The sequence below is a fragment of the Cygnus olor genome, chromosome 2, assembly GCF_009769625.2.
Source record: "Cygnus olor isolate bCygOlo1 chromosome 2, bCygOlo1.pri.v2, whole genome shotgun sequence".
Lineage (NCBI taxonomy): Eukaryota > Metazoa > Chordata > Aves > Anseriformes > Anatidae > Cygnus > Cygnus olor.
This window is the reverse complement of record NC_049170.1, coordinates 68,455,400-68,471,690: the sequence shown is the minus strand read 5'-3', so window position 1 is coordinate 68,471,690 and position 16,291 is coordinate 68,455,400. Positions and strand designations below refer to the sequence as shown.

The following is a 16,291-nucleotide window of genomic DNA, read 5'->3' as shown; positions in this document are numbered from 1 at the left end:
TCAGAAAATGTCTGGAAACCTTAGAAACCTCAGCCAGTTAGGCTAAGGTCAGACCTGAGTAGGCTGACGTTGTTATTCTGATGAGGCATGTGTATCACTGCTTTAACTCACAAAGTTCTCAGGCCATAGTCCAACATACTGGCAAAAGATGCCTCTTTCTGATGAAAACTGCTCATCCTTTTGTACGCATGTATGAGCATCTCTGTGTTAATCTCTGCTGCCCTGAGAGGACTGCTGTTTTATCTCTGTGTCAGTGGAGATATGAAGCTTTTGGAAGATCCTCAAAATCTCACCATAGGTTTTTAAATTCTTTACAGTAATTTCAATAGGAAATACCAGATGTGTTCTGTGGATAAATGCTCCCAGGGAAGTCAGCTGATAAATATTACAGTAAATCCAAGGAAGCATATCTGAGGACCCTGCTCCACGCAGAAATGAAAGGTTAACTTTAGATGAGAGAGAAGCACCAAATCTTTTGCTGCAGTGTATTGAGCACATCAAAGTAGTTACTCGGGCCCTCCCATCCCTTTCAAGTCAAGGTCTTCACTCCCAGCTTATCATTTTCCTCAGCTGGACAGACTGATGTATGTCCAGACTGGCACTCCTCTTCTTCTGGTATGACAGCTGTGCATCTTGCTATTTGGAATGGATATGTAAATCAGCTTCTTCCTTATTCATTAAAGGAATTCATTAAAAAAGTTCATTATTCTCAAAAAATTTTTGTCGAATAATAGTTCCAAGTTTACTTGTTCCTGAAAGAAATCTAGTAGGCTTTTCTGACAGCCATTGGGTTGGTGAAAAATGCCAGCAAAGTGTTGCTCAAGAACCAATGGAAAACAGACAACACCTTTCAGGCCACACCAACATCAGCTGCTACAGTGTTTTGGCGTGCAGAACCCACTCTTCCCAGGGAGGCTCCTGCTATAAGCACCAGAGGCTTTGCTACTGAATGATTTAGCGTCTGTTCTTTCTTTTGCTCTTTTACAGCCTGCCCTACTGCTGGCAAACATTGTTTCCAGAGGTATTCCACCTTTAGAAGAAATCCTTTTCCTATTCAACATAGGCTCAGTAAGTCCATTTATTCTTCCAACGAGTGGTTTGCACCCCTGCTACATTCATCTGAAATCATTTTTCCAAAGTCTAGGGGCCATCTTTTTATATTTCCTTAAAGATACTTCTCCCCCCAGAAACCTCTTCCAACAGGCCCATGAATCTGTATATATATATGGCTTCCTTTGAGGCAATCAGTGCCTTGTAATGTTTAGACTCATTGAGATTTTGTCCGAGCTGAGCATCCCTCAAATTCAGCCCCGAGATCTGCCAGTGTGTCTGTGCCCCAGTTCCCCAGGAAAACACTGTTTTATGCAAATCACTTTTACAGCAAGTAGTTGTTACATGAGATGTGACATGAAACAAATGCTGCACAAAACAATGCAGCCAGCTCATGGGCTTTTGCACTGCACTCCTTTGATACTTGCTCTGCCTCTGGAGTGCTTTCAGGGACATGCCAAGCTGTCTTCTTCACAGCAGCAAAGCAAGCCAGCCTGCACGAAACAGTCCCGAATACTAAATGTAACCCTCTTAGAGTTTCAGGTGCCTCCTAGCTAAATAAACTTAACAGAGCAAGTCTCTGACTATGGCTGGTTTGCATTTTTTTTGTTTCCTCCAGGAGATGTTTGGGTATGCATTTACAGTGATGAAGCACGCAAGCAAGGCAAGTGCCTAGGGAGAGCCAGGGGGGCAGCAAGGGAAGCCTGGCCCCACCAAACACTGCAAAAAGCTGTCCTGTTTCATCGAAACAAAAATCTACATTGAAAAGTTCCAAAATGCAGAGATGCTGACACTAGCTACAAGCTGTCTGCCCTGGGTTTCCTTCTCCTTTCAGCACACCGGGTTCATTACCCTACTGAGAAAGAAGCTGTCCTGAGTCAGGCATCAGAAAGTAAAACCCTCCATCCAGTTTCAGCTAGGCTCATGTCAAAATTATGTGAAATACACCTCTCTGGGCTGCTGAGTAAAGCTAGAACAGTCACTCAAAATTGCACTCACTGCATCAGGGGATTGCTGGAAGATTCATGGGCCAGAGGGAGCCTTTTACAGTAAATCCGGTCCCACGCCTGGTTTAACATTGCAGTCTGAAAATGGGTACATTTTAAGGAGTTTTGTGTCTTGCCAGGAAGGCTGCAGCACAAAGCACTTGATATGTTTTTCTGGCAGTGGGAACAGAACGGCCCAGACATCTGCTGGTTTGGGCAATCACTAAAGCGAGAGAAAAGACAACAGTGCCTTCTGGGTGGTTGTTGTTTTTTTTAACAAAATGGAAAATACATGTCCAAGGGACATGTTGGAGGCATGGCTGTGGTGAATGACATGCTGCTGGGTTACAGCAATGTACACCGAGTCCTCTCTGCTGCATCCTTGTGCAGTCATGAGCAAACAAGAGGGGCTGGGACCAAGGGAGAGGAGGTCTGGCCAGGGACAGCCACTGCAACTGGCCTGGGAGATCTGTTTCAGGTTCGCATCCCAGCTTTGGGATGCTAGATATCAAAAGAAATAGTAGGGAAAGGTTACTGTATAGTGGGAAAGCACATTCAGACCCATACTTTATAGTCAGATGTGCTTTAAATCCTTCTTCTTCTGCTTTGTAACTGAAAGCTTCTGAGGCAGGCTTTCTCTCAGGGCAGACAGATTACTGCAGTAAAATTTCCCTGGGTTACTCTGTTTATCTGTGCTAAGGTTGGATTGCTCAACACACACTTAAGTAAATAACAGAAAATCCAAGGACTATCTTTAGCTACTGCGAATTGTTTTTCCTTAAAATAATGGAGTGTGTAATTGCCATTGCTTGAGCAAGAGTATATTAATTTTTTTCAGTATTTTTGGTGTAGAGGAAAGAGGGAAGAACAGTAGAGGGGACTTGGGGTCAAGGCACTTGTCCTTTTCCTTGAGACCAGGAAAGGTCAGAGCTGCCCTGAAGCAGGGGCCAGCCTGGCCCCAGGGGTGGCCAAGTACAGAGTCAAAGGAGCCTGCATGGCTCTGAATGGAAAGGGGTAAGCGGGGCTGGGGCTGGGGGGGGCTCTTCTGTGAGGGAAGTGTCAGATGCTGGCATACATGGGGAAGAAAATGGGGAAAGCATAGATGTAGAGAAAATCTCCATTCATATGGAGACCAGCTGTGAAGAAATGGAGAACTTTTGTGAAGGGCTGGAGTATGTGCGAGGGCACCTTCAGCAGTTCTGTGGGTTGCGTGTCTTGCTTGTCTTTGCTGTGTATTACCCTCTTGTTTAAAATTAATGGGAGTTGTATGTGTCTTGTAAATGAACATAGAGGATCATTTCCAAACTCTCCATCCATTTATTTCTCTCCGAAGAAGAAACTAATGAGATCTGCAGAAATTGTTCATCATAAATAAGCTCCTTGACAAATATTTGAATGTTTTTGTTTAATAAGTTAGTTGTAAATATTTTAGCCATAGCTCAATTGTTACCAGAAATAACTCAGTCCTGGAATTCACTCCCTGATAATATGTGGCATCTTCCTGGAATAACTGCATTCCAGAGGTCACATTCTGTGAATTGGTTTCCTCACTTCACTCACTCACCAAACAGTCTGAAGTATCCTATATGCCTGCTGTTGTGAAACCCAGTAGCCATCTGTATTTAATCACTTTCAGGGGAAAAAAAGCTACATGCACTGCTTCTGGATCCATGCTTTCCTGCAGAGAATGTATACCTGCAAGTGTTGTCATTATTCACATTTTATGTGCATGTGAAGGATGTCCATATGTTCTGTTCCCAAAAAAACACTGTGGGGTACTGCTAATAATGATCATTCTTTAGCGTCAAGTGATAAAGGTACACTTTGGCAATAGCTTTAGCATTATTGCAATAGTGCTATTTTGCTATAAAGAAAGGAGAAATGTGCATTTGGGCTTCAGTGAGAACAGAGCGCTGTGGTTTTCATGTATGGTATTGTTTCCTGTAATTTAAGAACTTCCAGGCTGGGTAAAAAATCGTCCAAGAGTGTGGAAAGACCACAGAATAAAAAAGGAGTTGTTGTTCCTCAGACCAAACTGCAGTTATTACTGTCCTTGGGTCAGGACTGAGTCAATCGGGAGAAGGATGAGGGGAGAAAAAGGGATGGAAAGGACCCACAGGTGGAGGGGTGTTCTTCAGGAGACATATCTAATCTACGAGAACTGTTTCAGCTTAGGTCTTCTGCACGGGAGATATTCAAGTTGCTAAAACAAGAGTTTACAGGACTAAGGAGCAACCCCCCTTTTTGTTGTTTATGCCACCTCATTTCCCATTCACCAGGGAAATAGGCTGATTTCAGGATCAGAAGAAAGCAATTATCTCTATTTTCTTCCAGGTGAAAAACAAAAACAAAACCACCAAACAATTCCACAATCATCTATCTTCCTTTTTCTTCAAAGTGTAATTTATCACGACCATGCAAGCAGAAAAAAATTCTCTTTCCGAATGGCCTACATAACATTTTTTTCCCAAGGCTAACAGTAAAACAGTGGTATAATCCTGAACATTTGATGAGTGAATAGGAAGGTGGAGGGTCCCTGTAGAACAGACACAACTTTTTCTTTTTTTTTAGCATTTTGCATGGAGAAACACTGAGTTTGGCAACCTATCAAAAACTGCAGTCTTTTGGCTGAACTATTTGAGTTTGGGAGCATTTGTTTTTTCTTTGCACAAATGGCAGCACTTTGCTCTCTGTTAGATGTGCTTGGCAAGCAGTTCCATTTCACCAGTCCCCTGGCTTTCCCCAGGAAACCGTTTGCAGTGGAAGAAGGTTTTGCTTCTCCTTGAGCAGCAGCCCACAGGCAGCACACCAGCAGAACCTGGCACCTCCAGCAGCCTCAGCCATGGGATGTATGGGAGGGATGCGTTTTCACATGAGCTTTTGTACCCTTGGCAGTATTTCGAACAGCAAGCAAAGCAGCCCCCAGGAATTACTCAGCTATCAGGGTACCACCGTGCTCCTGAGGCTCGGCTTTGCCGTGGCACAACTGTACGTAGCAATTTATTCCTTAATAGCTTCAGAGATTAACCACAAGGAACAGCATCCTCAGTCTGGCATGAAACTTGCCAATATGAGGGTAACCACCAACACTTGTTAATCAGTTTGAACCCCTGGGTGGACCCAGAGGAAGGGCAAGGAGAACTTCTATTTAAGGATCCTTTCCAGAAAATGCTGCCTGTGAAGCTGTTCTTTTGTTGTTCGACAACATACCTTGCAAGAGAGAGGGAGTACAATGTTCTCCAGATGAGGGAAGAGGATTTTCTGTGTTTCAGACTGATTCAGAGAGGCCCCTCACAAAATACTTTATAACAAACTAAAAATAGCTTGCTCCATTAATACCAAGGAAGCACTTCTTTTATGCCAAGACACTATTTTTCATGACCACTGATTTTAGAAAGCAGACTTACAAGTACCTTTATGTTGAGCCCCTTTCTGAGTAAAGAGCATTAGGAAGATCAAGGTTGTTTCATATGTTGCTTGAAGAGCTATCAAACAGCAGTAGTATCAGATAATGTGGATTATCATGCTACTGTTCTCCACAATTTTATGCATTTTCATTACTGGTATAGAAAGTATTCCGCAAGACATCTGAGGCTCGGAAACAGGCATTAATTAAACAAAATGTGCTGAAGTCTCTGTTTTGCTGAACTGTATCAACAACAATATTCTCCAGCAGGTCAACAGGAACCTCCTCCTCCCCTTGTCCTCTAAGCTGCTGGTGATGAGCAGCGTAATGTTTTCATAATCATCTGATTTATGTAGCAACAGATAAACTCAAAATAGAGGGAGAAATTAGGCCATGAAATCCAGTGGCCTTTCCAGTGGCTTTCCACTATCCTGACACACCTCACCTCAAATCTCCAGCTGCAGCTTTACAATATAAAGCCAATTTTTCCCTGCAGATCAACAATGCCACAAAGACCTGTTGATACAGGTAGAAAGGTAGAAAGGGTGATCTGCCTGCACCTCAGGCACCTCCTGCCCATGGAGGACTTCACCTCAGCCATCAATTTGGCAGTAGAGCTTGACAGTGAGATATCTCAGCCTCAGAAACCTGCCCTGCTCCTCCCAGTGCCTTTTTGGAGCCCATCTGTGAGGGAGCGCTCTGGTTTTCTAGCTTAAGCAACTGCAGGTGGGTTTCATCCTTGAAGGAGATGCAAATGTTCACTTTGAGAAAAGCATTTATTAGGGTGGAAGGAGGAAGGACAATCCTGTGCTACAGGACAGGTCACTGACACATGGCTGCACAGTACTGCTAGACGAGGGCTGAGCGTCCCTTTACCCATCTGCTAGCTTCAGCCCAGTTTACCACTGAATAGGATTTCACAGAATCACAGAATATCCTGAGTTGGAAGGGACCTACGAGGATCGTCGAGTCCAACTCCTGGCTCAACACAGGACCACCCAAAAATCAGACCACGTGTCTGAGAGCATTGTCCAAACGCTTCTTGAACTCTGACAGGTTCAGTGCTTTGACTTCCCTGGGGAGCCTGTCCCTGTGCCCACCACCCCCTTGGTGAAGAACCTTTTCCTAACACGCAGCCTGACCTTCCCCTGTCCCAGCTCCATGCCATTCCCTCAGGTCCTGTTGCTGTTCCCAGAGAGCAGAGCTCAGCGCCTGCCCCACCGCTCCCCTCGCGAGGGAGCTGCAGGCCACCATGAGGCCTCCCCTCAGCCTGCTCTTCTCCGAGATAAACAAACCAAGTGACCTCAGCTACTCCTCATATGTCTTCTACTCTAGACCCTTCACCATCATTGTAGCTCTGCTTTGGACACTCTCTAGTAGTTTTATGTTCTTCTTATACTGTGGTGCCCAAAACCGCGTACAGTACTCAAGGTGAAGCTGCACCAGAGTGGAGCAGGACAATCCCTTCCCTCAGCCAGCTAGCAGTGCTGTGCCTGATGCACCCCTGGACATGTCTGGCCCTTCTGGCTGCCAGGGCACACTGCTGGCTCTGAGTACATTGTCCTAATGCTGCTTGAACTCCGGTAGGCTTGGTGCCATGACCACCTCCCTGGGAAGCCTGTCCCAGTGCCCGACTACCCTCTTGGTGAAGAACCTTTTCCTAACACCCAGCCTGACCCTCCCCTGACCCAGCTCCATGCCATTCCTTCGGATCCTGTCACTGTCCCCAGAGAGCAGAGCTCAGCGCCTGCCCCTCCACTCTCCTCGTGAGGGAGCTGCAGGCTGCCATCAGGCTTCCCCTCAGCCTCCTCTGCTCTGGGATAAACAAACCAAGAGACCTCAGCCACTCCTTGTACATCTTGCATAGGCTCTTCAAGGCTCTTGATGAGAGTTACATTATGAATTGCTTCACATGGCTCAGCATGGGCACTGGGAAACAAAAGCAAATCCTTCAGAACAGGATAAACCTTGCCAAGCAGCCTGGAATGACTGAAGTCCTCTGCAGTCTCTGCCTGTTGCCTTCCTTCCTTCCATCTCCCTTCTTTCTATCCTCCTTAGGGATTTGAAGATCACAGACAACTTACCTGAAGTCATTGGGAAGCCTAACTGTTGACCCTGGAGTGGTGGAAAAGGGATACTGCATCATGATGAAGAATATGCCTAGGTTGTGGAAATGTGGGCTAAGGGTTAGAAAGTTATTCAGACAGGCTAGTTCTGTCAAAAATATGGTATTTTAGCTCCTGTCTGGACTGCTGACTCTGGGCTGGTGAACAGGGTTGCATTTATGGGCTATTTTCAGCTGAATCATTAGCTACACACAGATAGAGAAAAACTCTAGTGCTAAACACAGTTGCTGAACCCTCAGCATCCCTTGTCTTATTCATTCCCTTCCTAAACAGAGTCAGTTCCTAGGGGCAAGAGGCACACTACTGTGATCGGTATTTACAGGACATTGCAATATTTCCAGGAGGAGCGCACTCGGAGGCAGGCAGTTCCTGATGTGCATGGATGCGCCTGTGTTTGTGTGCGTCTGGCTATGCTGTTCTCCAAAGCAGGAAGATAGGGGTGAGATTATCCTGTGTCTGCCAGCCACAGGCTTCTCAGATCTTTCTCTGAAGCATCTGGTGCTGGCTTGTGTCAGAGACAGGATACTGACCCTTCTGTCTAAGCGTGTCTGGCAATTCCCATATTTCCAGGCACTGGACAGAAGCAGACTGTTTTCTAGTAGAGGGTGGCTCATATTTCTTGCCAACACTGACAGTCAATTGCTGCTTTCACATTCTCTCTTACTCTTAGCATGCAACCTCAGGCTGAAGGTCAGGGGGTAGATCCTGGATGTTCCCATGCAAGGAAAATCAATTTTGATTCACAAAAGACAGAGTGGTCAGTGCAGAAGGTCACGGCATGGTTTCAGTTGCTCTTTGGGTTTAGAAATTTGAACGGGGAGGAGGGAGGGGGACAAACAAGGATGAATTGATGGAGCAGGGCTGTTTGCAGGCTGGCAGAACAAGAGCATGAGGAGAGGCGTAACAGAGGGGCCATCTGCACTGGGGATGGACCTATCCCACTGCGCCAGGGCCCCAACTATCCTGAAATTCCATCAGTAACTGTACTTTGGCCTCAGTTCATCCCATTGTGAAGTGGACATCCCATTGTGAAGTGGGATGTCCACCAAGTTGGGATTTAAGATCTGACTGGACTCTTTTTACTTTATGCAGCAGTTTGATATCAGATATTTTGTTTTGAATGATTAAGGGATGCAGACAAGCAGAGAGTGGCCTGATTCCTTGCAGGAGGGCGAATAAAAATGCTTTTGAGCATGTCTCCTGTCAGCACGCAGCATGTGGAGAATGCTCCATCCTCTCCTTCTCCTTTCCATCTTCTTCCCTCCTTGCCTTTCTGCTTGCAGGCACATTGAGTGTAGCCTCTCAGTAATAACTGTGCGTGGTTCTGTTCTTGTACTGTTCAAGTAGTAGCACCAGCCCCACTGCAAACATAGGCCATGTTGCAGCTGTAACATATATGATGGAGCACAGCCGTTCCCCGGGACCAGAGCAGTGTTGTTGTTTTGATCTAGCGACAGATTCCTCTCATGCCGTCCAGTGCTCCATCAAATTCAGCAGGGTTACATCAGCAGCAGAAAATGAATCAGGATCTTAGTTCGTGATTTTGCATTCAGTTAATATTTGGTGCTGCTATAAATACATTATTTGGCTGTGATTCTTATTTCCAGATATTTTTTTAAGCTCAGCTTTGCTTCTTTAGACCAAGAGCAAGGCAGGATAGCTCAGGCAGGGCTTGTTACACTCCCCAGACTGCCTGCTGCCTTTCCATGATGGGCAAAAAAAAGCCCAAATGTTCAATTCAACCCATGGTTGTTTGGAGTTCCCAGGAATTTCACCCCATGACTTTGACCTCTGACAAGAATGCTTAATTATTTCCAGCTCTCAAGCTGGGTCATAAACTGGCCCTTTGAAGAAGTTTCCTGCTATCCATAAAGGAGAGCTCTGGACTCCGGTCAGAGCAGAGTTTTCATTCCTTGAATGGAGGGGAGGGGCTTCTTGAAACAGTGGAGTCCTGGAGATGGGTGGAAGAGTTCAGCATTTGTTTTTTTTTTTTTTTTTTTTTTTTTTTTTTTAGCAGTAGATGAATCATTGTTCCAAAATTCATTCCTCTGTCTAGATTTTTTATCTCCTCAATTTTTCCTTTTCTACCACCTCCCCCAGGTTCTGGAATTTGAAATTGCTCAATTATAAAACCAGAATTTGTCTGCATGATCAGAATAAAAACTGTTCCTCCTTTTTCTTATCTGCAGGGTTACACCTGAAGACTAACCAATATTTTATTCATCCACCTACATAAGTTGATTTATGCTCCTGAAGTTTGGGTTGCAGCTTACAAATGTCTCTCTTTTCCTGGCCTGACGTATGGCATGCTTTCAGTATAAGGTAAGAGGATCTTTTCTTGTCACCTTTTCCTCCAATGCTTTCCATGCACTCCAGTTGGTCAGGGGGTTATTTCCCCTTCAATCAAAAAATAATACATACAAAACATGAGTTATGCCAGGCTGTGCAATAAACTGGAAGACAAGACCCCAGCGTGGGACAGGAGTGACTGAAACCATTGGGGCCATGCTTAGCCGGCAGCAAGGTCTGGCAGGGAGCACAGCTCTGCCTTCCTACTTCACAGCTTTACCAGTAATTGCTTCTTTTTCCTCACATGGAAATGTGGTTGGTGGGGACATTCTTTCGAAATGAAAAGGCGGCTCTCAGTACCAAAAAACATTTGCCCATATTTCTAGTGTGATGTGCTGTAAGGAAGCAAAACAGAGCTGGAAAAAAAAAAAAAAAGAAAAAAAAAGAAAAGAAAGAAAAAACAAGGATTTTACTGAAATCCCTGTTTTTAGGCTGGCTTCACAGCCCTGGGCAGCCTGCAGCTGGGGCAGGACCAGGATTCAGGTAAAGCCTGTGGGATGCCATCAAGGAGCTGGGGGAGTAGGAATGGAAATACATGCATTAAGGACCATCAGAGGTAGCAGTGCTTGCATTTTTCTGGTCTGTGAAGAACGAATTGGTTTAGGCAGTGATGCTGTTAAGCTCGTCTCAGCTAGCAGGAGGTAGCTGTAAGCATTGTCCGTCATCAAAGGCTGGGGCCTAGAGCTGGACCCAGGAATTTCCTGCCCGTCCCTACTCGCAGGGCTGCCAGCCTCTGCCGGGCTTACATGAGGGAATGCAGCCATGGAGAGGCAAGGGGAAAAACAAAATAATAACAAATCAGACGGAAAGCTTTTCAGGCCACAAGACCTCATGAAAAGGGCTGCATTTCAAGATAAGTCAGCTTAGCTGTAAGCACAAATGGCACTCTTGTGAGATGGCAGTGAACCTTGGTTTCTGCAAGCAAAACAGTGATTAGTGGCAGTGCTGAAGTCTGTGTCTTGCAGGGTTCATCTGTTTTTACACTTCTGTCCTTTCAGTGTGCCCTGCCTGTACACAGTGACCTGAAAATGCCTTCTCCCACATTACCCTCACCAGCAGTCTCTGCAGCCAATGAGTTGCATTTTTACATGTCCCTTCCTATAACTCTGCTCTTCCATTCAAGCTTGCAAACAATGGACTTTTTAAATTGCAATTCCATGCTGCCTGAGCCACACCCTCACCTGGAGGCTGCTTTACATCCCTCTAGCGACGCTGAGCTGCTGAACTGCCAGTGTGGTACAGAGGTACATGGATGTTAAAAAAACATCCTCCAATGTCTTTAGAATATTAGAAATGTCTTTAGACTATTAAAACCATCCTTTAATGTCTTTATAATATTTTTCTTATCCTACAGAAGTAGCTAATACTTCTATTTTCTCAGAAGAAAACTCGACCATTTAATGTTCCTACTCCCCATAGTCTACCTGGTATTTTAAATACCACCTTTCAGATCCTTTCTTTCTTCAAAGGAAAGAAGTTTTATGGCATAAATATTTTCCCTGTGAGGTTAGGAAACCAATGTGTTGGACACTGTATTTTTAACAGTTATGGTATATTAGGTCATGGTCTTCTGTGGTTAGGTATGACATCAGGCCACCACAGAGCCATACCAGGAGAATCATGGGGGAGAAGCTGTGCTAACCTGATGGCCACCAACACTCAGGGGAGTTTGAAAAAGCCAAAAGCTGGGCACCTTTTGGAATAATGTGTTGTTTCTCTGACAAAGCCAACCTGAGGTTACTTGTAAGCATGCACACTCACAAGATGTTTAGAGGAAGAGATGGGGTGAAGAGCATCACTGTGTGGATATTGCAACTTTAGCAAGAAAATTTGCAAGGCAGGCAGCCAGAGTAAATCCTTGACAATTTGAGAGCTGAAGCTCTGTTTACTGCCTTTCCTAAATGAGAAAGGCAGCCCAAACTGCTAACAGGCCCTGCTCACAATCTGGTCCACCGGACCATCATCTTAGTCATTTTTATTATCTATTCCACCTATCTGTTTTGTTTGTTTGTTTGTTTGTTTTCTTAATGCAGCACTTGCAATTATTGGATCTTTCTGCCAGCATCATGAGGAGGCAGGCCAGAAAAACAACTTAACTCAGAAAGTAGACATGCCAGAGAGAGCACCCAAATGCCAGCCGGCACCTGTGAGCTCAGCACAACTGCAGGTGGGCTGATGGGAACGGACCCAGGCCCAGATGGATATAAGCTGCCTGAGGGGGGTCTCTTTCTGCTATTCGTTGCTCTGGAGCAAAGGTTTCTTTAAGGTGTGTAGTGTTTATGTACCCTTAGCAAGGATGCTTCAGTCTCATGTGATGCTGCCTTGTTCTGGGGGGAATGCAGACCTTAGCAGGGTCTGCCCCTCTGGCAAGCCTGCAACCATCTGCAGAGCTTTGCATCTGCTGCTGAGGAGGAGAAGAGTTGCTGTTTCCACAGAGCTCAGATCCTCAGGCTGCAGACAATTGGTTTCATTTCTTTATTTTTGCAGAGCAAATACCTCCATCCATATATGTATATTTATTTATTTATTTATTTATTGTCTGGGAATTGGCTGTTTGTGTTACAGATGCCTAACAAGACTTGTCTGCCTGGAAGGCCTTCTCATTTTTTCTAATTACAGTAATTAGGCTAATAAAAAAAAAAATCTTTTACGTGTAAGCTTTATCTCGGCTCAGATTAACTCCCTTGCTTTCCCTGCAGATGGTGAAGTGCTGTTCCCACTGCTGCCCTTGTGTGTTGGAGGACAGATGCAAAGTGAAATATCTCTTACAAACCTTGGAGAACTCATATGAATGTGTATTTATGTTTGCATGCATGAAAGGAGCACCCTCAAACTATAAAGTAATCTTGCTTTCGGCATTTCTCAGTCCTTGAGTCCTCAGCTTGGTAAACTAAATAATCCTATAAATAAATGTCCTATTAGCGTGGACTTGCATTTGAGCATGTAATAAAGTGTCACCAAATGCTGATACGACTGGTTCTTACATGTTTCTCAGATTAGATTTATCAATTAAACAAATACAGTTTTTCTTCTCCAAATGGAAAGAGACTTAAGATTCAGATGCATTTCATATGCTGGAGTTATGAACCCCTGCTATTCCTACTCCATACTCTGCTGCCACTACTGCTCCTGTCCCTGGTAATGGCAGAGATCTCTGTAGAAATAGTGTAAAGAGTATGTAGAAATAATGAATTACAAGCTCATGAGTACTTGTTTCCGATGTGCAGCTGAGACTGAAAAAAATAAAAGTTATTCATATAATTTCATGTGATCACTCAGGCCATTCAAACTTAACCAGTCTGGCTAGCATTTTGAATACAGATTATTCCTAGCAACATGCCTACAAAGGATACACAGCTCAGGGATTCATGTTAAAAATTTTTAGGGAAAGCATTCTGAAAGAAGAACTTGCTTAAACAGATCGTATTTCAGCTGTTCACAGACAATCTACAAACATTGGGAGAACACGCCTATGGAGTGCAGTCTGTGGAATTGTAGGTCAAGTCTAAGCAAGTGCCTTAGATTTTGATTTCCTCCTCCTGCTGTTGTCGCTTCTGAATTACTTGCACAAAAGCACCAACCAAATCAGATTTCGCACAAAGGGCTTCTTATCAGTCCCTTCTGTGTTACACAGGGAGATGGAAGAGAAGATATTTCTGATGACGTTTAAAGTTATTCTATTTCTAGATTGTTCAACAGATTCACTACTGCACAGGGAAGGAAATCAGCTCTTTTAACTCTGCCCATGGGACAAATCCCCAGGAGTCAAATCATCCGCTTTGCTCACAGTGAGTCTTTGCTCTCTGCTTTTCATACACAACTTGACACAAGCTTGCCAGGCGAATGTTATTCTTTTTAACTTGCTTTAATGTGCTCAGGGATTTTTCTTTTTTCTTTTCTCTTCTTTTGTTAGCTGGTTTTGTTTCACGCTGGGGTTTTGTGGACTCTCACAGTCAAGACCTCTGAGATAGTTCTAAAGTCCTGCATTACTTGCTGCTCTCCTGAGGTCAGTGATACAGGGTCAAATAGGGGTTTGGAGGAGGTGTGAGGCTCAAAAAAATTTTTAAAAAAATTAACAATCCCATTTTCTTATCAAAATGACAGAAATACACTAGGTTATACTCCCAGGAATGTCCCTGAGTGATGCACCAAATGCTGGAATCCAGTGGTTTGCTCCCAGGTTTTTAAGGTGCTTTCCTGAGAGGGGCTGAGGAGTAGGCCCTGGGAGCCCTGTATCTTGCTGCCCATACCTCATGTGCTGTGCAGCCACCTCAGCTCCCCTGGGGTAGCCTTCAGCATGAGGCTGCCTCATGAACACCTCAAAGCTCTGTCATGCTGCGTCTGTGCTTCGTTTATGACAGCCCCCATCTTGTGGAGCAGCAGGAGGAGGCCTGTGAGGAACGCATGCATCATTAGCCCCTCCAACAAGTGCAAGATACTCGGTTTGCTTGGTGTTGAGTTGGGCTGGGCTGTACTTTGAAGCTCTCAAGGACAGGGAAATGCTACTCCCTTGCCTTGGGTTATTGCAAAACAGCTTTTAATGGTTGACAAGTATTTATGAGAAAGTAAATAAGGAACTCTCTGGCTTTTCAGGGGAATATGTAGCGTGCCTTTTTGAAACCACCAAGTAACAATTATGCCCGTGGTTCTGCAAAGAAAACCTTCACTAAGCACTGAAGAGAGGGACATGGTTTTGTGGGCCAGCAGGATACGGCTTTCCTTGCAGCAGCACAGGCAACGAGGCTGCGTTGCCTGTTACCTGCAGATGTCATGAATTGCACGGCCCGAGGATGGCCTAAAGAAACAACATGTCCCAGTTGCAGCAGAAGTTTTGGAATTTAGTGGAGTGATAAGGCTCCTTGTTAATTCAGCAGCAAAATCCTCTCCCTCCTGTGCTCTGTGACAAAGGCAGAGAATAAATATTATGGGCTGGAAGCTCTACAAAAGGAGGCCTGGTTTTGCAGGCCCTGGTTTCAGGCCCCTAACAAGGGATTGCTTCAAGCTGTAAAAAGTCCAAACACTCCTTGTTTAACCTCTTCTCTCTGTCAGTCTTCTGATGCCTCCAGCTGCTGTGTTCATGCCCTTCCCCAGCCAAAATGGAGCCAGGTGGAGAGAAAGCAAGGCTGTAGGCCCAGAGACTCCCTCTTTCCTGTTACAGGGCTTGGAGAGCACAGAAAATTTCAGAGAAAAGCAGGAGTGTCTCTTCCTTGGGCTGTTTTTCACCCTTTTGATATGTACTTGCCCCAAAGTTTGATGATTGTTAATGTCAGTGTTCCTATGCTGGGGGTTTTACTTTCATAGTAGGAGGTTAAAGTTTCAGCTTCTGATGGATGTAACTTTTCATAACTATCAATAAAAGCAATGATTGAAGGTGGAGTCCTTGAACTCTAAATTGGCTAAGATCCAACTATTGCATCTGCTTGCATTGGTGTGCTACAGCTTATAATTAGTCTAATCTCTGATTACAGACAGAGATTAGACAAGTGGTGCTGAGACTACTGAGTCACGGGATAATGGCCATAGGGAAGAGTATCAGTGTTTTGTTGCTAGGATGGTGCCCCTCTTCTGGAGGAGGAAGCATTTTTTCTTTCCTGTTGCTGACAACTTTTCGTGGAAGGACAGCCAGTCTTCCTCACTGGAGAAATGCGTCTGTCACTGTGTAAAACCAGTGTGTCTCCTACTTCATGCAACAAACAGTATATAAAAGACCACTCATTTGGATGCCAGACAAATATGCTAACCCCTTGCAGCTGGGTTGTGATGAGAAGGATTGTGCTTGTTATTTTTTCAGACAATGCTTGGGCAGTTCTGGGTACGCAAAATGTATGGAGTCCATAAGACTTCTGCTCTCCTCCCTTGCTTGTGAGGAGGGTAGACTTTGTGTTGTAAAAGACATGTTTTTACACTGTAAACTAGCTGTGGTGCTGCTACATCACCAAGGCTTAGGAAAACAAGTTTATTTTGCTCTTTTTGATGGTGCTTAATTGAGAGGGGCTCATGGACCTTGTTTTTCATTCCAAGAAAACCTGTTTCTATTCTTATAGTGGAAGGAACTACATAATGTACCTAATGCTGAGCTAGCTGTTGTATTGCCAGATACTGCTTCTCAGGAAAGTCACACAAAAACCATTATAAGACTTATGGCCAAGCCAGGACTTCTGCTAGAGCAGGACAGTGGGCCTCTTCCACTCGTATAACCAGTGCTTGACAGGCAACTTGTTTTCTGTGGTATGAGTCTGGGCTGGAACAAATGGAAACAGTAAACTAAAACAGACAACTCTTGGGATGATGTGGTGACAGTTCTGTGAATTAGCACCTGTTGCAGTACCAAGTAAGTTTGTGGGATGTTCACCTCTTCACCTCTCTAGCATTTT

General features: G+C 44.6%; 1 long non-coding RNA gene across 2 annotated transcripts in view; it reads left to right on the top strand.

The window, feature by feature from the left end:
- The window catches only part of LOC121065736, a 49,314-nt gene extending 36,427 nt beyond the window's left edge, over window positions 1-12,887 (top strand). Inside the window, exons 3-5 of one of the 2 annotated variants that reach the window (XR_005817283.1) lie at window positions 9,758-9,890; window positions 11,951-12,084; window positions 12,617-12,887. This is a non-coding gene — a long non-coding RNA (uncharacterized LOC121065736). Of the gene's footprint in view, window positions 1-9,757; window positions 9,891-11,950; window positions 12,184-12,616 lie in introns of both variants that reach the window. The other variant, XR_005817284.1, reaches the window with a different exon arrangement.
- The last annotated feature ends 3,404 nt before the right edge of the window (window positions 12,888-16,291 follow it).